Here is a 23,085-nt window from a genome sequence, read left to right as displayed (position 1 = left end):
TGAGCTCCGAGGTGTTGTCGTCACAATTTTATCGTTGCAGTTCTGGAATACCTGAGTTCGCCGACATCGAAAATCTCTTTTATGCAGTTGTTGGTGAGATAACCTCGACGCCACCCAGTAATGGGGCGGGAGTTCGGGAGTATTGCTATAACTCGTATAACGGATGCTTTTCGAAGGTTGAGGTAAACGATTTCCGAAGGTTTCTTGGTTATGTGTTAAAGGATGGATACAGCTGGATGTAGGATTTGTCAGTTTGGGTGAGATATTATGCTTCCCCTGTATCCCCAACACCTGATTGCATAACCGGAAAATTTTGGGAGTTTATAAGTGGGAATTCAAGTAGCTCTTAGGATTTCTTTCCGACAGATATATGATTTGAAATTGGGGTTCGACGTCTAGTGGTCCGCCTATTCACGGTTGGTTTAACAGTGGTCTCGTTGTGTCTTAAAGAGTCCTTGGCTATGCCGACTCGGGGACGCTTCGTATGTCATGTGCACTGCCTTGTACATGATGGTGTTGTACGATCGAGCCCGTGTAGGCCCCACCACGAAAACTTCAGACGAAATCTCTATCATATGTTTGTTCCAGCTTATTCCGCAAGACAATCCTTTGTTTTTGTTTTCAGTTGTGGTATTCGAGTTGCTTCGAAGTCAAATGTTAATTCTATACCTTTTCCGAGTGGTGTTCTCATGTTCCTATGTGAATATCAATCCTTCATGATAATCGAGATTGTCATGTCAATCCTTTTCAACCTGTGAGTTTTCTCTTCCAGTGGATCCGATCATTCCAACATCCGCAAGATCAACTCAAGTCTTCTCAACGGTGTTGATTAATCCGTCCCAAATTGCCTTTGTTTTCCCGTCCACCCACCCTTTTTCTTCGAGGACTCGGATTTCTTTATCAAGTATCTATCTTATGAATAGAAAGTCTCTCCATTCTTTTCCATCAATGTTCTTATCCTGTGATTCTCATGAAGATTCTAATGGAGCTTCAAGATCATCATTCTTCATTCTTTTCTTCTCCGGTGAATTAAATTCAAGTTTTGTTGTTGATCATATCCTTTTCCTCGTTTCAAATACCTTCTCATGCCGGTGCACCTCACAATCATTCACTTCTCGCTATTCATTTGTTCGGGAGTGCTGAAGATATCTCAGAAGGCTCGTCTTTTCATTCAAGATCCGTTCAAACCTATCTCGAGGTTGTTATCTCATTCTAGCCATTTGATTCAACCGGTGCAATCTCTCTCTTTAAATCTTTTCAATGGTGTTTCTCTTGAGTGGGCCCTAACCCACAGGTCTTTTCCCAGGATCTTACCTGACTCTTCTTATTTTCCCGGAGCTATTCTCCAATCTTCTAAAGTTTGACGTAAGAATGATTCATCATTAGTCATATGTATTTCTCCAAGATCTTTCAAATTCTTTCACCGTTGGCTCAACCTTTCTATTCGTCTTCCCGGAGTATCTCAACAACTCATGGTGGTGTTTCTCGTCGTCATTCTCAACACTTGAAGACCGAAGAAGATTTTTTACTCTCAATCTTATCCGTTCTCTTCAAGATTCGTGATTCTATCTTATTGCAATCCTCTCATAATTGTCTTGATTGTGAGAATTCTTTTCACCCACCCGAAGCTTTTCATGAGTAGTTTCCAATTCTTTCCTCCAAAGGCCATCTTTTCAAATATTATTCATTCCAGCTTTCAGCTCTCGTTCTTCAATCTTACTGGTGCATTGTTCAAATATCCTCTAATCAGCTCGTGATCTTTTCGTTCTCTGGTATCAAAACTATCTCAAGTATCTTCATTCAGTTCACAATTCTTACCTGGTGTTTCATCCCTTTATTTCGTTCATTTTCAATTCTTACGGTCGTTCGTTCAAGATTTCTCTTCCTTCTTTATCATATCAATGTATTCGTTGTTTCAATCCTACCAGTGGTCCATTGAGTTTATGCCCTATCTCTCTTAATCCTTTCAACGAGAATAAGTAGTTTGCCAAATCCATTTGCTCGTCATCAATTTAATTGGTGAAAGATAAGCATAATGTAATTATTACTCTTGTTTCATCGAGTGAACTTGATTCCCTATTCCGGAGGCTCAACAAATTCCTGATTTCAATTGTTTCATCTCCTCTTTTTCCCGGAGTTCCAACCTTTTTCAATTTTTTTCATCGCGAAGATCCATCTAAGCATTACAAGGATTCACCTTGTGTTTTCAACTTCCCTTTCTTTTTGTTTTGATCATTCTTTTGGTTACCGGAGTTCTTCATGAAGGTTCTACATGATGGTTCATAAATGATTTAATTTCCTTCTCGAAGTGTTCATCAACATTCTTTTCTAAGGAGCTCAAGCTTTCTTCATCTTGCAATCCGGAGTGCTATTCTTTCTACCTCATCTTTTGAGATGGTGTTATGCCACTCTTTACAATTTGAGTTTGTGTTTCATGATTCCCATTTTTGTCAAGATTGAGATATTTTAAATCCATCAACCTCTTCGTTGGAGTTATTTTGGGTTTTTCACCTAAAGCCTTCCCTAAGGATTGTTGCTTTTTATGGTGCTCATAAATGACCCAAGTTCTTCATCTATCATCCCGGTGAAATATTTTCTCGTCTCCTTGTTCATATCAATCCAATTTTTTTCCCGTGAGTGGCAGAATCTCACCTCATAGTTTTGAGTTGTTCTCCATAAGTCCACTACAAGATTACTCTTTTCATTGTTGGTTTTTTTCCAACAACTACGTTCGACCCTTCTCCTAAAGATGCTTCAATCTCATTCGAGATAGAAGATATTGTTTTTCTCCTCCGTTCATTCCATTCCATTATCTCATTTCTTCCGGAGGCATTGTGATGCTGCTCTCTTCAAACCTTCTTCTGTTCTTGTCAGGTTCTTGTTCTTTTCATGCTTATCCATTTAACCGGAGTGTTGTGCCCATTTACTCAAGTTCTTTTCGCCTTATCAGGCCTTGCATCTCTTTTCAACCGGAGTGATGTCCGAATTTGTTCTTCCTTGTTACTCTTTCCTACCGGAGTGCTTTCAACTTTGTTCTTCTTCGCGGCATTCTTTCTTTCAATCTGTTCAACCTCTCAAGGTTCTCTGGTTTCACTCGTTTGTCAAAGAAGCAACTTAGTTTTACCTCTTCTCTTTCTCTTCCGTTTTTCCCCTCCGGTGACATTCTAGATCTCGGGACGAGATCCTTTCGTAGTGGTGGAGTGTTTGTTGTAACACCCCAAGGCCGGAGCTTCAGATGCCTTCCAGGGTTTTCCGGGTTTCGTTGTGTGTTTTGTTTCGTCTGTTGCATTCATGTTTGCATCGTGTGTGCATCATGTCATCATGCCATCATGTCATTTCTTTTTCTTAACTCAACTAAATAAATTGCATGGATCTTCGGTCCATTTAAATCGAGGGAACTCACATGGTGATTTCTCTATATAACATATCCTCCCAATAGTTTAGGGAGCTATCTTAAATATTCCATTAATTTGGAATCATCATAACACACGTGCAAAATAATCCCCTTGTCCTTTTCTTCTTCAAGTGTTGACTCTCTAACCTTGCCTTATACCCTTCCGTCATTTTCCGGAGCTCCACATAAAATTTCAACATTTTTGGTCACTCCAAAAACCACGTCCTAGTTCAAACCCATTCGAATTAAATTCAAATGAGTTTGAATTCTTATCGTTCGATCTGGCCTTTTCTAATTTTCTCGGAACAAGCGTATTTTTCTGAGTCTGAGAAAATTAACCCCATGCTCCAATTCTTTCCCTAACCCTCTCTTTATTTTTTTTCTTCTCTCTATTTGTTTTTCTGTTAAAGCAAATTAGAGAGGAATGAGAGAGAGGAGTTCAGCCTAGTCCAGCCCAGCTGGGCCTCTAACCGGCCCAAACTTTTCCCCAAGGCCAAAGCCCACCGTAGCTTTCTAACCCTAGCACAGACCCCACTCCCATCGATCGTTTCCTCGTCCTCCTGCGCCGCTAGAGACCACGCACACAGGCGCGACCCCTTCTTCTCTCGATCTCCCCATCGACCACTTCCCCTCGCACGCAGGAGCCCTTCTTCCTCACCTCGCGCCGCCACTTCGCCCTCCTCTGGCGCTGTCCCGCTCACCCGCGCTCGTTTCCTCTGCCGGCGACTTCCACTACCTTGCCGCCTCTGCTTCTCCTCGCCAAGGGCCCCTGCGCCTCGACCCGACCTCGCCTCTTCCACATCGTTGCCCCGTCAGGCCGCCGCGCTGGTCCGCCCCGTGCGCTTCCTCGTCGTTTCACCGCCCCAAGCTACTCAAGAAGCCGCGTCGTCCGCCTCTGACCACGACTCCGGCGAGATTTGGGCAGCCCCGCGCTGGAGCCGTCGTTCCCGCACGCCTATGCCTCCTTCCTCGCTGCGAGCCTGCAGCACTGCCGCCCTCCTTCCTCGCGCCCTCGCCTCTTTCTTCCTCCGTTCGGGTCAACGCCGCCGCCGCCGGATCAGGCTGCGCTTCGCCGGGGTCCTCCCCTGCCGCTGGACCGGTCCTGCAAGAGCTCCTTGCCCGCGCCTGCCACCTGCTCCGCCTCCTCGTCGCTCCTCTCGGCCTCCCGCGGGAGCTCTGTTGCCGTCGCCCCGCTGCCTTCTCTTGTCGCGACCAGGATCCCCCTCCTCGCGCCTCTGGTCACCTCGCCACCCCATCACCCGTCACATGCCCGCAGCCGCGCAACACCATCTCTGCCGCCTCCACGCACCTCCGGTGACCTCTCGAGGCAGGGCCTTGGCAAGTCCCTCGATGCCCCTTCAGATTCATCAAGACCGGCAAGTTCGACTTCGGCGCCAAGTTCGTCTTCAAATCTGTATGACTACATCTGATGTGGATTTCGGCAAGTACTTGGAGGCCACAACGACGGCAAGTATCACGACACCCATGTTCATCTACGAAATGTGTACATCTACACCGTCAAGACCGGACCCACAAGTACCACGACGATGCGTCATGTTCATCTACCGCCGTTTTCGGAACCGCTAAGAACGGCAAGTACCTCGGCTAGTACCTTGATGCCCGATGCATAGAACAACGACCGTCGCCGAACACCCGGGTAGAAAAACGTCAAGTACCTATGACCGAAGAACGCCAAGTACCTCAACGAAAAACAAACATGTACCACTACGTCCGGAGGCATCAGGTCCATCAAGTCCAACAACGAATGGGTACAACCATCGGCGACCCCGAACGACTACGAAACGTGAACCTCTACTTCCCCTCCAAAACGTGTTCCACTACGGTCGCCGAGTTCGCGAGAACCTCTACCGTCGACCCTAGAGCATGCAAGATCGACTACTTCCACTACCGACGTCGCGAGAACGCCTACTTCCCTCTATGAACGAGAACCGTTCCCTTTGCACGCTCCGAAGATATAACCCCGAGACGACGCCCGTGAACGAATAAATGCATGTTGTATGAGATGCACCCTTGTTCGCCTCGAGTCCGAACTATCGGTGCATGTTGCCCCTCTTTTGCCTTGCCACCGACATGTGGGACACCCGGTATCCGGGATCACTCCCCGTCACTCTTGCACGTTTCGCGCACCCACACTTGTTTCCTTTGCACTAGCATCTCATTTGAGTTGCCGGATCATCGGAATGTTGCCATGGTAACATTTCCGTTTCGCCGCCGTGGCACCCCTTTTTCCTTCCGCCATGGCGACAAATGCCTCATATCTTATCATGTCAATGTTTTCATAAATATTGCATAAAACTAGCATGTCATCTGCATCATGATAACAACTTCAAGTTTGGTTAAAATTGTTGTTTGCTTTAAATTGCTAATGCATATGGGGATTTACCGAATTAGTTATTTGTTATATCCGGCCCCATTTAAATTGTTTAGATGGTGTAGTTTTGTTATGTCTCACCTCTTGCCATGTTTAACAACATTTAATATTGTTGGGTACCTAAACGAGAGAGAACTAAATAATTGATGTGGTGTTCCGTCCCGTTGCATATTGAGCTCCACTTAATTTGTAGTATTGTTTGTGCACTTTGCCATGCCATGCTTCATTAAACCGGACATGCATCATACTTGATTGTGCATCATGCCATGTTTATGTGGTGGTTGGTTACTATGTGTTTTGCTTCTTTCCGGTGTTGCTTCTTCGGATTGGTTCCGCTAACGTCGCGTTTGTGAGAATTCGTTCGACTATGTACGTTTGTCTTCTTCATGGACTCGTTCTTCTTCCTTGCGGGATCTCAGGCAAGATGACCATGTTGGGGAACGTTGCAGAAAACAAAAAAATTTCTACGTTTCACCAAGATCAATCTATGGAGTCAACTAGTAACGAGAGGAGATTGCATCTACATACCCTTGTAGATCACGAGCGGAAGCATTCAAGAGAACGGGGATGATGGAGTCGTACTCGCCGTGATTCAAATCACCGATGACCAAGTGCCGAACGGACGGCACCTCCGCGTTCAACACACGTACGGAGCGGATGACGTCTCCTCCTTCTTGATCCAGCAAGGGGAAGGAGAGGTTGATGAAGATCCAGCAGCACGACGGCGTGGTGGTGGATGCAGCAGTGAACGCAGCAGGACTTCGCCGAGCTTCTGCGAGAGGGAGAGGTGTAGCAGGGGAGAGGGAGGCGCCAAGGCTTGAGGTGCGGCTGCCCTCCCCCCCTTTATATAGGCCCCCTAGGGGGGTGCGCCGGCCCTAGGAGATGGGATCTCCTAGGGGGGCGGCGGCCAAGGGGGTGGAGTAGCCCCCAAGGCAAGTGGAGGCGCCCCCTCCCCTAGGGTTACCAACCCTAGGCGCATGGGGGCCCAAGGGGGGGGCGCACCAGCCCACTAAGGGCTGGTTCCCCTCCCCACTTCAGCCCATGGGGCCCTCCGGGATGGGTGGCCCCACCGGGTGGACCCCCGGGACCCATCCGGTGGTCCCGGTACAATACCGGTGACCCCGAAACTTTCTCGATGGCCGAAACAACACTTCCTATATATAATTCTTCACCTCCGGACCATTCCGGAGCTCCTCGTGACGTCCAGGATCTCATCCGGGACTCCGAACAACTTTTGGACTACTGCATACTCATATCTATACAACCCTAGCGTCACCGTACCTTAAGTGTGTAGACCCTACGGGTTCGGGAGACAAGCAGATATGACCGAGACGACTCTCTGGTCAATAACCAACAGCGGGATCTGGATACCCATGTTGGCTCCCACATTCTCCTCGATGATCTCATCGGATGAACCATGATGTCGAGGACCTAATCAATCCCGTACTCAATTCCCTTTGTCAATCGGTACGTTACTTGCCCGAGACTCGATCGTCGGTATCCCAATACCTCGTTCAGTATCGTTACCGGCAAGTCACTTTACTCGTACCGTAATGCATGATCCCGTGATCAACCACTTGATCACATTGAGCTCATTATGATGATGCATTACCGAGTGGGCCCAGAGATACCTCTTCGTCATACGGAGTGACAAATCCCAGTCTCGATTCGTGCCAACCCAACAGACACTTTCGGAGATACCTGTAATGTACCTTTATAGTCACCCAGTTACGTTGTGACGTTTGGCACACCCAAGGCACTCCTACGGCATCCGGGAGTTGCACAATCTCATGGTCTAAGGAAATGATACTTGACATCCAGAAAAGCTACAGCAAACGAACTACACGATCTTTGTGGTATGCTTAGGTTTGGGTCTTGTCCATCACATCATTCTCCTAATGATGTGATCCCGTTATCAATGACATCCCCATGTCCATAGCCAGGAAACCATGACTATCTGTTGATCAATGAGCTAGTCAACTAGAGGCTCACTAGGGACACATTGTGGTCTATGTATTCACACATGTATTACGATTTCCGGATAATACAATTATAGCATGAATAATAGACAATTATCATGAACAAGGAAATATAATAATCATTTTATTATTGCCTCTAGGGCATATCTCCAACAGACCATACCCTCGAAATCACTTCTATCTTTGCTTGCTAGTTGCTCGCTCTTTTGCTATGCCTATGCTGCGATACCTACCACTTGCTTATCATGCCTCCCATATTGTTAAGCTAAGCCTCTAACCCACCTTGTCCTAGCAAACTGTTTATTTGGCTATGTTACCGCTTTGCTCAGCCCCTCTTATAGCGTTGTTAGTTGCAGGTGAAGATTGGAGTTGTTCCATGTTTGGAACATGGATGTTTTGTTGGGATATCACAATATCTCTTATTTAATTAATGCATATATATACTTGGTAAAGGGTGGAAGGCTCGGCCTTATGCCTGGTGTTTTGTTCCACTCTTGCCGCCCTAGTTTTCCGTCATATCGGTGTTATGTTTCCGGATTTCGCGTTCCTTACACAGTTGGGTTATAATGGGAACCCCTTGACAGTTCGCTTTGAATAAAACTCCTCCATCAAGGCCCAACATTGGTTTTACCATTCGCCACCTAGCCTCTTTTTCCCTTGGGTTAGGCCAGCCCAAGGGTCATCTTTATTTTAACCCCCCCGGGCCAGTGCTTGTTCTAAGTGTTGGTCCAAACTAGAGCCCCTTGCAGCGCCACCTCGGGGAAACTCGAGGGCTGGTTTTAGTTGTACAGATTACTTATCCGGTGTTGCCCTGAGAACGAGATATGTGCAGCTCCTATCGGGATGTCGGCGCATCGGGCGGTCTTGCTGGACTTCTTTTACCATTGTCGAGGATGTCTTGTAACCGGGATGCCGAGTCTGATCGGATTGTCTTGGGAGAAGGAATATCCTTCGTTGACTGTGAGAGCTTGTGATAGGCTAAGTTGGGACACCCCTGCAGGGATTTGAACTTTCGAAAGCCGTGCCCGCGGTTATGGGCAGATGGGAATTTGTTAATGTTCGGTTGTAGAAAACCTGAAGATGATCTTAATTAAATCCGCGTGTGTAACCGTGATGGTCTCTTCTCGGCGGAGACCGGGAAGTGAACACGGTGTTGGAGTTATGCTTGACGTAGGTTGTTCTAGGATCACTTCTTGATCATAGTTTTATCGACCGTGCCTTGCCTTCTCTTCTCGCTCTCATTTGCATATGTTAGCCACCAAATATGCTAGTCGCTTGCTGCAGCTCCACCTCATACCTTACCTTACCCATAAGCTTAAATAGCCTTGATCGCGAGGGTGTGAGATTGCTGAGTCCCCGTGACTCATAGATACTTCCAAAACCAGTTTGCAGGTGCCGATGATACCGTGCAGGTGACGCAACCAAGCTCAAGGAGGAGCTCTATGAAGATCTTGTCCTTTGTGTTGTTTTGTTCTAGTCGATCAGTAGTGGAGCCCAGTTGGGACGATCGGGGATCTATGTAGCATTTGGGGTAGTCTTCTTTTATTTTGGGTTCCGTAGTCGGACCTTGATTGTATCTGGATGATGTAATGCTTTATTCATGTATTGTTGTGAAGTGGCGATTGTAAGCCAACTATGTATCTCTTTCCCTTATGTATTACATGGGTTGTGTGAAGATTACCTCACTTGCGACATTGCTTTCAATGCGGTTATGCCTCTAAGTCGTGCTTCGACACGCGGGAGATATAGCCGCATCGAGGGCGTTACAACATATTCATAATATTGAAGCCAAAAGATGCAAAGTTAATAATGATAGTGCAACTTATTTGTGGCACTGCCGTTTAGGTCATATTGGTGTAAAGCACATGAAGAAAATCCATGCTGATGGGCTTTTGGAATCACTTGATTATGAATCAGTTGATGCTTGAGAACCATGCCTCATGGGCAAAGATGACTAAGACTCCGTTCTCCAGAACAATGGAGCGAGCAACTGACTTATTGGATATAATACATACTGATGTATGAGGTCCGATGAGTGTTGAGGCTCGCGGCGGGTATCATTATTTTCTGACCTTCACAGATGATTTGAGCAGATATGGTATATCTACTTGAAGAAACATAAGTCTGAAACATTTGAAAAGTTCAAAAATTTCAGAGTGAAGTGGAAAATCATCGTAACAAGAAAATAAAGTTTCTATGATCTGATCGCAGAGGCGAATATTTGAGCTACGAGTTTGGTCTTCAATTAACACAATGTGGAATAGTTTCACAAACTCATGCCACCTGGAACACCACAGTGTTATGGTGTGTCCGAACGTCATAACCGTACTTTATTTGATATAGTGCAATCTATGATGTCTCTTACCGATTTACCACTATCGTTTTGGGGTTATGCATTAGAGACAACTACATTCACATTAAAAAGGGCACCATCTAAATCCGTTGAGACGACACTGTATGAAATGTGGTTTAGCAAGAAACCTAAGCTATCGTTTCTTAAAGTTTGGGGTTGCGATGCTTATGTGAAAAAGCTTCAACCTGATAAGCTCGAACCCAAATCAGAGAAATGTGTCTTCATAGGATACTCAAAGGAAACTGCTGGGTACACCTTCTATCACAGATCCGAAGGCAAGTCATTCATTGCTAAGAATGGATCCTTTCTAGAGAAGGAGTTTCTCTCGAAAGAAGTGAGTGCGAGGAAAGTAGAACTTGATGAGGTAACTGTACCTGCTCCCTTATTGGAAAGTAGTTCGTCACAGAAACCGGTTCCTGTGGCACCTACACCAATTAGTGAGGAAGCTAATGATGAGGATCATGAAACTTCAGATCAAGTTACTATCGAACCTCGTAGGTCAACCAGAGTAAGATCCGCACCAGAGTGGTACGGTAATCCTGTTCTGGAGGTCATGTTGCTAGACCATAACGAACCTACGAAATATGAGGAAGCGATGATGAGCCCAGATTCCGCGAAATGGCTTGAGGCCATGAAATCTGAGATGGGATCCATGTATGAGAACAAAGTGTGGACTTTGGTTGACTTAACCGATGATCGGCAAGCCATAGAAAATAAATGGATCTTCAAGAGGATGACGGACGCTGATAGTAGTGTTACTATCTACAAAGCTAGACTTGTCGAAAAAGGTTTTGACAAAGTTCAAGGTGTTGACTACGATGAGATTTTCTCACTCGTAGCGATGCTTAAGTCTGTCCGAATCATGTTAGCAAATTTCCGCATTTTATGAAATCTGGCAAATGGATGTCAAAACTACATTTCTTAATGGATTTCTTAAAGAAGAGTTGTATATAATGCAACCAGAAGGTTTTGTCGATCCTAAAGGTGCTAACAAAATGTGCAAGCTCTAGTGATCCATCTATGGACTGGTGCAATCATCTCAGAGTTGGAATATACGCTTTGATGAGTTGATCAAAGCTTATAGTTTTATACAGACTTATGGTGAAGCCTGTGTTTACAGGAAAGTGGGTGGGAGCACTACAGCATTTCTGATAAATATATGTGAATGACATATTGTTGATTGGAAATAATGTAGAATTTTTTGGAAAGCATAAAGGAGTATTTAAAAGGAGTTTTTCAAATAAAGACCTCGACGAAGCTACTTACATATTGAGCATCAAGATCTACAGATATAGATCAAGACACTTGATAAGTTTTTTCAATGAGTACATACCTTGACAAGATTTTGAAGTAGTTCAAAATGGAACAGTCAAAGAAAAAGTTCTTACCTGTGTTACAAGGTGTGAAATTGAGTAAGACTCAAAGCCCGACCACGACAGAAGATAGAAAGAGAATGAAAGTCATTCCCTATGCCTCAACCATAGTTTCTATGAAGTATGCCATGTTGTGTACCAGATCTATTGTATACCCTACACTGAGTTTAGCAAGGGAGTACAGTAGTGATCTAGGAGTAGATTACTGGATAGCGGTCAAAATTATCCTTAGTGGAATAAGGATATGTTTCTCGATTATGGAGGTGACAAAAGGTTCGTCGTAAAGGATTACGTCGATGCAAATTTTGACACTGATCCAGATGACTATAAGTCTCAATCTGGATACATTTTGAAAGTGGTAGCAATTAGATAGAGTTGCTCCGTGCAGAGCATTGTTGACATAGAAATTTGCAAAATACATACGGATCTGAATGTGGCAGACCCATAGACGAAACTTCTCTCACAAGCAAAACATGATCACACCTTAGTACTCTTTGGGTGTTAATCACATAGCGATATGAACTAGATTATTGACTCTAGTAAACCCTTTGGGTGTTGGTCACATGACGATGTGAACTATGGGTGTTAATCACATGGTGATGTGAACTATTGGTGTTAAATCACATGGCGATGTGAACTAGATTATTGACTCTAGTGTAAGTGGGAGACTGAAGGAAATATGCCCTAGAGGCAATAATAAAGTTATTATTTATTTCCTTATTTCATGATAAATGTATATTATTCATGCTAGAATTGTATTAACCGGAAACATAATACATGTGTGAATACATAGACAAACATAGTGTCACTAGTATGCCTCTACTTGACTAGCTCGTTAATCAAAGATGGTTAAGTTTCCTAACCATAGACATGAGTTGTCATTCTATTAACGGGATCACATCATTAGGAGAATGATGTGATTGACTTGACCCATTCCATTAGCTTAGCACTTGATCGTTTAGTATGTTGTTATTGCTTTCTTCATGACTTATACATGTTCCTATGAATATGAGATTATGCAACTCCCGTTTACCGGAGGAACACTTTGTGTGCTACCAAACATCACAACGTAACTGAGTGATTATAAAGGTGCTCTACAGGTGTCTCCAAAGGTACTTGTTGAGTTGGCGTATTTCGAGATTAGGATTTGTCACTCCGATTGTCGGAGAGGTATCTCTGGGCCCACTCGGTAATGCACATCACTATAAGCCTTACAAGCATTGTAACTAATGAGTTAGTTGCGGGGTGATGTATTACGGAGCGAGTAAAGAGACTTGTCGGTAACGAGATTGAACTAGGTATTAAGATACCGACGATCGAATCTCGGGCAAGCAACATGCCGATGACAGAGGGAACAACGTATGTTGTTATGCGGTTTGACCAATAAAGATCTTCGTAGAATATGTGGGAGCCAATATGAGCATCCATGTTCCGCTATTGGTTATTGACCGGAAATGTGTCTCGGTCATGTCTACATAGTTCTCGAACGCGTAGGGTACGCACGCTTAAAGTTCGGTGACGATCGGTATTATGAGTTTATGTGATTTGATGTACCGAAGGTAGTTCGGAGTCCCGGATGAGATCGGGGATATGATGAGGAGTCTCGAAATGGTCGAGACATGAAGATTGATATATTGGAAGGTTATATTCGGACACCGGAAGGGTTCTGGGGGTTACCGGACCCCCCGGGGGGGCTTAATGGGCTTACATGGGCCTTAGTGGAAATAGAGGGCAGCAAGGGAAGTGTGGGGCACACCCCCCAAGGCCCAAACCGAATTGGTTTAGGGCAAGGGGGGCCGTCCCCCTCTTTCCTTCTCCTCCTCTCCCTTTCCTTCCCCTCTCCTACTAGGACTAGGAAAGAGGGGGCAAACCTACTTGGGGTAGGATTGCCCCCCCCCCCTTGGGCGCGCCTCTCCCCTTGGCCGGCCCTCTCCTCCTCCCCTCCTTTATATACAGGGGTAGGGGGCACCCCAAAGACACAATAATTGATCATTGATCTCTTAGCCGTGTGCGGTGCCCCCCTCCACTGTAATCCACCTCGATCATATCGTGCTTAGGCGAAGCCCTGCGTCGGTAGCATCATCATCACTGTCACCACGCCGTCGTGCTGACGAAACTCTCCTTTGAAGCTTTGTTGGATCGGAGCTCGCGGGACGTCATCGAGTTGACCGTGTGCAGAACTCGGAGGTGTCATGCGTTCGGTACTTGGATCGGTCGGATCGTGAAGACGTACGACTACATCAAGCGTGTTGTGCTAACGCTTCCGCATTCGGTCTACGAGCGTATGTAGACACACTCTCCTCTCTTGTTGCTATGCATCACCATGATCCTGTGTGTGTGCGTAGGATTTTTTTTGAAATTACTACGTTCCCCAACAGTACAGACATGGCCTCGGAACACAAGAGACCGAAAGGTCGAACATGAGTCGTATAGTAGATGCGATCAACATGGAGATGTTCACTGTTGATGACTAGTCCGTCTCACGTGATGATCGGACACGTCCTAGTCGATTCGGATCATCTATCACTTAGATGAATAGAGGGATGTCTATCTAAGTGGGAGTTCATTAAATAATTTGACTAGATGAACTTAATTATCATGAACATAGTCTAATTGTCTTTGCAAATTATGTTGTGGATTAATAGCTCGCGCTTTAGCTCCTTGTTTTTTAATACGTTCCTAGAGAAAAACTAAGTTGAAATATATTGTAAGCAATGGTGCGGACTAGGGCCGTAGTCTGAGGATTGTCCTCACTGCTACACAGAAGGCTTTTGTCTTTGATGCACCGCTCGGTGTGCCAACCCCTCTGGTGTCGTCTGTGGATGTTGTGAACAGCTGGCAGACACGTTCTGGTGACTACCTGATAGTTTAGTGCGCCATGCTTTACGGCTTAGAGTCAGGGTTCCAAAAAGCGTTTTGAACGCCATAGAACATATGAGATGTTCCAAGAGCTGAAATCGGTATTTCAGGCTCATGCACGTGTTGAGAGGTTTGAGACCTCTGACAAGATCTTTGCCTACAAGATGGGGAGAATAGCTCAGAAAGTGAGCATGTGCTTAGAATGTCTGGGTACTTCAATCACTTGAATCAAGTGGGAGTTAATCTTCCAGATAAGAGAGTGATTGACAAAGTTCTCCAGTCACTATCACCAAGCTACTAGAGTTTCGTGATGAACTATAACATGCAAGGAAGATGATCCCGGAGCTGTTCGTCGTGCTTAAGGCCGTAAAGGTAGAAATCAAGAAGGAGCATCAAAGTGTTGATGGTTAACAAGACCACTGGTTTCAAAGAAGGGCAAGGGCAAGAAGGGAAACTTCATGAATGGCAAGCCAGTTGCCGCTCTAGTGAAGAAACCCAAGAACCCAAACCCAAGACGAAGTGCTTCTATTAGGGGAACGGTCACTAGTAGAAGGATGGCAACTTCAACAAAAGTATATTTGATTTATGTGTTATTGATGTGTACCTTACTAGTACTCCTAGTAGCACCTGGGTATAAGATATCGGTTCAGTTGCTAATATTGGTAACTCGAAACAAAAGCTACGGAATAAACAGAGACTAGCTAAGGGCGAGGTGACGATGTGTGTTGGAAGTGTTTCCAAGGATGATATGATCACCATCGCACGCTCCCTCTACCTTCGGGATTAGTGTTGAACCCAGATAAATGTTGTTTGCATTGGTGTCTACGTTGATCATGAACATGATTAGATCATGTTTATTGCGATACGGTTATTCATTTAAGTCAGAGAATAATGGTTATTCTGTTTACATGAATAATACCTTCCATGGTCATGCACCCAATGTGAATGGTTTATTGAATCTCGGTTGTAGTGATACACATGTGCATAACATTGATGCCAAAAAATGTAGAGTTGATAATGATAGTACCACTTTATTGTGGCACCGCCGCTTAGGTCATATTGGTGTAAAGCGCATGAAGAACCTCCATGCTAATGAACTTTTGGAGTCACTTGATTTTGAATCACCTGACACATGTGAACCATGCCTCATAGGCAAGATGACTAAAACCCCGTTTTCTGGAACAATTGAGCGGGCAAGTGACTTGTTGGAAATCACACATGCTGATGTGTGCGGTCCGATGAGTGTTGACGCACGCGGTGGATATCGTTATTTTCTCACCTTCACCGATGAATTGAGTAGATATGTGTATATTTACTTAATGAAGCATAAGTCTGAAAGTTTGAAAAGTTCAAGCAATTTCAGAGTGAAGTTGAGAATCATCATAACAAGAAGATCAAGTTCCTACGATCTGATCAATGGGAGAGTATCTGAGTTATGAGTTTGGCAATCACTAAAGACAAGGTGGAATCGTTTCACAGTTGATACCACCTGGAACACCATAGTGTAATGGTGTGTCCGAACATCGTAATCGCATCCTATTGGATATGGTGCGATCTATGATGTCTCTTACCGATCTACCGCTATCATTTTGGGGTTATGCATTAGAGACAATTACATTCACTTTAAATAGGGCACCATCTAAGTCAGTGGAGACGACGTCGTATGAACTATGTTTGGAAGAAACCTAAGTTGTTGTTTCTTAAGGTTTAGGGCTACGATGCTTATGTCGATAGGCTTCGGCCAGAAAAGCTCGAACCCAAAGCGAAAAATTGTGTCTTCATATAATACCCAAACAAGACGATTGGGTATACCTTCTATCTCAGATCTGAGGGCAAAGTGTTTGTCGCTATGAACGGGTCCTTTCTTGAGAAAGAGTTTCTCTCGAAAGAATTGAGTGGGAAGAAGATAGAACTTGATGAGGTTGTTGAACCTTCACTTCAACCAGAGAGTAGCGCATCACAGAAAGATGTTTCTGTGGCACCTACGTCAGTTGAAGAGAAAGTTAATGATGATGATCATGAAGCTTCAGATCAAATTACTATCGAACCTCGTAGGTCGACAAGGGTGTGTACAACTTCTAAGTGGTAACCCTGTCTTAAAGGTCATGTTGTTGGACAATGATGAACCTGTGAGGCGATGGTGGGCCTGGATTCCAACAAATGGCTGGAAGCCATGAAATCTGAGATAGGATCCATGTATGAGAACAAAGTATGGACTTTGGTGGACTTGCCCGATGAACGGCAAGCCATTGAGAATAAATGGATCTTTAAGAAGAAGACAAACGCTGATGGTAATGTCACCATTTGTGAAGCTCGACTTGTCTCAAAGAAGTTTCCGACAAGTTCAATGAGTTGACGATGATGAGACTCTCTCGATCATAGCGATGCTAAAGTCTGTTAGAATTATGTTAGCAGCTACTGCATTTTCATTTATGAAATCAGGCAGATGGATGTCAAAACAAAGTTTCCTTGACGGTTTCCGTGAGGAAAGGCTGTATGTGATACAACCAGAAGGTTTTGTCAATCCTAAGGATGCTAAAAGGTGCAAAATCCAGCGGTCCTTCTATGGACTGGAGCAAGCATCTCGGAGTTGGATCATACGCTTTGATGAGGTGATCAAAGCATTTGGGTTTATACAAAATTTGCAAGAAACTTGTATTTGCAGGAAAGTGAGTGGGAGCACTACAACATTTTGATAAGTATATGTGGATGACATATTTTTGATCAGAAATGATGTAGAATTTCTAGAAAGCATAAAGGGTTGTTTGAATGGAGTTTTTCAAAGAAAGACATGTGTAAAACTGCTTACATGTTGGGTATCAAGATCTATAGAGATAGATCAAGACGCCTGATAAGACTTTCACAGAGCACATACCTTGACATGATCTTGAAGGAGTTCAAGATGGATCAGTCAAAGAAGGAGTTCTTGCCTGAGTTGTAAGGTGTGAAGTTAAGACTTGAAGCTCAGCCACAGCAGAAGAAAGAGAAAGGACGAAAGTCGTCCCCTATGCCTTAGCCATAGGCTCTATACGATATGCCATGCTGTGTACCGCGATGTGCCTTGCCACATGTCTAGTAAGGGGGTATAAGAGTGATCCAGGAGTGGATCATTGGACAACGATCAAAATTGTCCTTAGGAATAAGGAAATGTTTCTCGATTATGGAGGTGATGAAGAGTTCGACGTAAAGGGTTACGTCGATGCAAGCTTTAACACCTATCCGGATGACTCTGAGTAGTAAACCGGATACGTATAGTGGAGCAACCTTTTGGAATAGCTCCAAGTGGAGCATAGTAGCAACATCTACAATATGAAATAGAGATTTCTGAAGAACACACGGATCTAAATGTTGCAAACCCGTTGACTAAAACCTCTCTCGTAAGCATAACATGATCAAACCCTAGAACTCACTAGGTGTTAATCACATGGAGATGTGAACTAGATTATTGACTCTAGTAAACTCTTGGGTGTTAATCACATGGCGATGTGAACTAGATTATTGACTCTACTAACTCTTCGGGTGTTAGTCACATGGCTATGTGAACTATGAGTGTTAATCACATAATGATGTGAACTAGATTATTGACTCTAGTGCCAGTGAGAGACTGTTGGAAATATGCCCTAGAGGCAATAATAAAATGGTTATTATTATATTTCCTTGTTCATGATAATGTTATATTGTTCGTGCTATAATTGTATTAATCGGAAACCGTAATACATGTGTGAATACATAGACCATAATATGTCCCTAGTAAGCCTCTAGTTGACTAGCTCGTTGATCAATAGATGGTTGTGGTTTCCTGACCATGGACATTGGATGTCGTTGATAACGGGATCACATCATTAGGATAATGATGTGATGGACAAGACCCAATCCTAAGCATAGCACAAGATCATGTAGTTCGTTTGCTAAAAGTTTTTCTAATGTCAAGTATCGTTTCCTTAGACCATGAGATTGTGCAACTCCCGGATACTGTAGGAGTGCTTTGGGTGTATCAAACGTCACAACGTAACTGGGTGGCTATAAAGGTGCACTATAGGTATCTCCGAAAGTGTCTGTTGGGTTGGCACGAATCGAGACTGGGATTTGTCACTCCGTATGACGGAGAGGTATCTCTGGGCCCACTCGGTAATGCATCATCATAATGAGCTCAGTTTGACTAAAGAGTTAGTCACGAGATCATGCATTGCAGAACGAGTAAAGAGACTTGCCGGTAACGAGATTGAACAAGTTATGGGGATACCGACGATCGAATCTCGGGCAAGTAGCATACCGATAGATAAAGGGAATTGTATACGTGATTGATTGAATCCCCAACATCGTGGTTCATCCGATGGGATCATCATGGAACATGTGGGAGCCAATATGGGTATCCAGATCCCGCTATTAGTTATTGCCAGAGAGTTGTCTCGGTCATGTTTGCATGGTTCCCGAACCCATAGGGTCTACACACTTAAGGTTCGGTGACGCTAGAGTTGTAAGGGAATAGTATGTGGTTACCGAAGGTAGTTCGGAGGCCTGGATGAGATCCCGGACGTCACGAGGAGTTCTGGAATGGTCCGGAGGTGAAGACCGATATATTGGACAAAGGGTATTGGAGTCCGGAAGTGTTCTGGGGGTACCATGCTATGGCCAGCATGACCGAAGGGTGTTTCGGGAGCCCCGGCAAGTGTTGCAGGGCCTCATGGTCCAAGGGGAGGGGGCAAACCAGCCCACTAAGGGGCTGTGCACCCCCACACCCTTTTCCCACATTACTTGGGGAGGTGGGGCGCCTCCACCTGGCTTGGGAGGCAAGCCTCCACCTGCTTGGCCTGGGGGGCTAGTCTCCCTAGGGTTTCCCTAGGGAGATCCAATCTGCCCTAGGCGCCGCCCCCTAGGGGAAACCCTAGGGCGCCTCCCCCTCTCCCCTTCCCCCTATATATAGTGAGGGGGTGGGAGGGCAGCCATACCCTTCCCCTGGCGCAGCCCTCCCCTCTCCAACTCCTCCTCTTTCGTAGTGCTTGGCGAAGCCCTGCCAGAGAACCACGAGCTCCTCCATCACCACGCCGTCGTGCTGCTGGAGTTCTCCCTCAACTTCTCCTCTCCCCTTGCTGGATCAAGAAGGAGGAGACGTCCCCGAGTTGTACGTGTGTTGAACGCGGAGGCGCCGTCCGTTCGACGTTAGATCGGATCTTCCGCGATTTGAATCGCCGCGAGTACGAATCCATCAACCGCGTTCTTGTAACGCTTCCGCTTAGTGATCTTCAAGGGTATGAAGATGCACTCCCTCTCTCTCTCTCTCGTTGCTAGCATCTCCTAGATTGATCTTGGTGACACGTAGGAAAATTTTGAATTATTACTACGATCCCCAACAGGAGATATATGACAAGAAGCAATAATAATCATGTGCAAAGCATGTATATGGTTGTCATCAACCGCATGAAATGAGCAAGTATGAATCATTGTTGATGAAACATAAGCAATCGTAGGAATCAAGTCGTGCAAGCTAGTAGTGCGAAGATGCAACATAGTAGAGGAAATCATGGCAATCATGTCATGTTAGCAAATAATAGGCATAGGCAATGCACATGACATATCGCAAGCACAAACACAAAGCAAGATAATAGTATCATCACAGGCATGGGGCACAAAGCAAACATGGCAATAACAAGTGATATCTCCACCAAACTTGCAAATACACGTATAAGTACTAGAATCAGTCATCATGTGTAATGCAAAGCATGGGTTACAAATGCATGTCGAAGGCATAGGAATGAGCATATCATGCAAAGTGAACATGGCAAGATGGGCATATAATATGTAATGGATAATAACCCATAGCCAAGTGAGGGCCATGTAGAAGAAATGCGCGAAGAGAGCGGTGGGAAAGACAATCCTTGAGAAGCCAAGTCAGCATTGCTCTCTAGAGCTCATTTTGTCAACTCATGGGATTGTGAGGTTGACAATTATTCATGGGTACCTACACAACAAATACACAAGCGAAAGAAATTGTGTGTGTGTGTGGTAAATGCACACATCATCCATCATGATGTGTATGTGCACGTGAGAGTTAGCACAAGATAAGCATCGCTCAAAGAAATTTGATGCATGGTATAGGAACATGTCATCCATCATGAAAGAATAGTTATTGTGTATAACACGATGGGGACGCAAATTGAGCATACAAATATAGCAAGTGTGTGGCACACCAATAGCATTTTTATTCATGGGGAGCATATTGTGCACACAAAAATTGGGATCATGCAATGAATGGGACGAATCAAAATCTCCTAACATGTATGAGGAAACTATGGGGGTCTCCTCATGAGAAATATTGGGAACATCACATGGAGAAAATGGAAAACATCTAAAACAATGCATATCCGATGCTAGGTGGTCATGGCATTGGCATATGAGATAAATGATGCAAAGGGATCATATCAATATCATCACAAGAAAAACAAATGCCAATAACCATGGGCTTGTCATCTATGCCATATGTGCAAATTGGGTTCTTTTTATGCATAGTCACTACGATGAGATTGCAAATACGACATATGATGGATCTCATGCATAGCATATGACAAGTCAAGCGGATTATCAAACATGATGTGACCTAAAGAATGATCACAAGAAATCCTATGTAACATGGCATCACAACTAATAGACTCCACATGGCAATCATCATACTCATCATAAATGGGTAAATCATCGCATGGGGAAGTCGCACTAGCATGAAGCATGGTAATAGGTTGATCAACATCATGCAAGCAATCAATGTCAAGAATGTCCACTAGTGGGACTAGAGCATCACTGTCACCTATGTTACCCTTTTCATTCCACTCAAGTGGTGTAGGTGAGGTGGGAAAGACCAAATGGTGGCCATCTTCATCTTGATGGAACCATGTGGGGGGTGCATCATATTCCACCATGGCCATCGTCTTGTCCAAAGGGAGGACGAAGTCATCACGAATCGGCGCGTCATCATAGATGGGACCTAGCACCAAATGAGAAGACACAGTAGAGGTAGAGGTCAAGTCGTTAGTGTTGAAAGTGGCCTCACATGACCTATCAACTATCTCACTCTCTTTGTGTGGTGGTTCACTCACTCCCTCAAGGTAGGTGCACTCAACCTCACGTATAGTGGAGTCACTCATCTCACACAAGTGGTGGGGGTTGTGGCTCTCCTCACATGGGAATTGGGGCAACTCGTCATATATGGGGCTAATGGTGAAGTCACGCTCACTCTCAATATGGTGGCACAAGTCACTCAAGTCATCATACATCACCGTGGTTGAGGTGAAATACTCAACCATCTCATCACCGTCGCCATGGATGAAGGCCGAAGATGGCACATCATCACTCTCCTACATGACTGAAGGGAAAATCCCATGCTCGATCATCTTGTCACTGTTAACATGGATGAAGGCCGAAGATGGCACACCATCACTCTCGCCTCCTAAGATGGAAGCATCATCCTTGCTCGCCACCTTGTCGCTCGCCTCCAAAGCTTGGTCCTTGAGGGTCTCCGTAGTCGTACTCGTCGCCGCACCGTCTTGAAAAAGAGTCATTGTAGACTCGGCATCGTCAATGCCACAAAGAGGTATGGTGGTGAAGTCGAACTTGGGAGCATCGTCTTGGAGCTCGTCGGGCTTGGACATCTTGGTGATACTATCCTCATGCTCGCCTTCTTGGAGCTTGGTCTTCAAGAAGTGTGCTTGTGGTGGGGAAGCCTTGGCCTTCATGAGTTCTTGTTCCGCCTTGAGAGCACCAATGTAGTTGTCGTCGAGGGACTTGTAGTTCTTGAGGAAGATGGTCTTGGAGATGTCGTTGTTCAATCCCGTCATGAAGTAGAACTTCATCGAAATGGTGTCGTCCGCGCTGGCTCATCGCAAGGCATTCTTCATATCCTTGAAGTACGCGTCAATGGACTTGGATCCTTGGGTGGTGTTCTCCAATTGGCGTAGAAGTTGTTCCGTGTAGGTTGGAGGCACAAACTCTCGCCACAAAGCTCTCTTCATCTTGGGCCAACTCATGTCGTAGCTCTTCGAAGGTGAGTGAAGCCACCATGTGGACGCGTAGTCATGGAAGTTCGTTGAGGCGCACTTCACTTGATCTTCGAGAGGAACTTGATGTAGCTTGAGGTAGTCGCCATGAGGCGCTCCCACTCGAGATACTCCTCGGGTTCTTGAGTCCCATAGAAAGGAATCTCGTGGTCGGTGCCGAGGTCGTAGTAGCTCGTGGAAGTCGCGGACTTGAGCTTGCGGAGCTTCTCTTGAGCGTAGTCATGGGGTGCTTGTTGGCGAAGATGTCGTATGTTCGTAGGCGAAGATGCCTTGAAGTCGCTTGGCAAAGATGCCAAGGGAGATGGTGAAGTCATTGAGCGGTTGTTGGTGTTGAGCTCTTGACCTTCACGTTCTTGTCGGTGGTGGTGTCGATGTCGATGTGATCTTGCCGGCGATGGTAGCTCGGAAGGATGTGCACGTGAGCGTCTCCGCGAAGATGAGGAAGATCGCTTGTAGGACTTGATGAGGGCCTTGATCTCTTCCATTTGAGCTTGCATCATGGCGTCGGTGTAGGTTTTCGTGGCATCGAACTCGTCGTTGTTGTTGTAGACCGAAGGTGAAATGCCTTACCTATCCATCACAAGACTCGAGTAGAGGGGAGTAGAAAATGAGATAAACAATACCAAGTTACCTTTTCCCAAAGTTGAGGATGTATCCCGTTTCACTCAATGTGAGATGAAAGAATAGTGG

Source organism: Triticum urartu, chromosome 2, assembly GCF_003073215.2.
Source record: "Triticum urartu cultivar G1812 chromosome 2, Tu2.1, whole genome shotgun sequence".
Taxonomy (NCBI): Eukaryota; Viridiplantae; Streptophyta; class Magnoliopsida; order Poales; family Poaceae; genus Triticum; species Triticum urartu.
Note: the sequence above shows the minus strand (reverse complement) of the source record.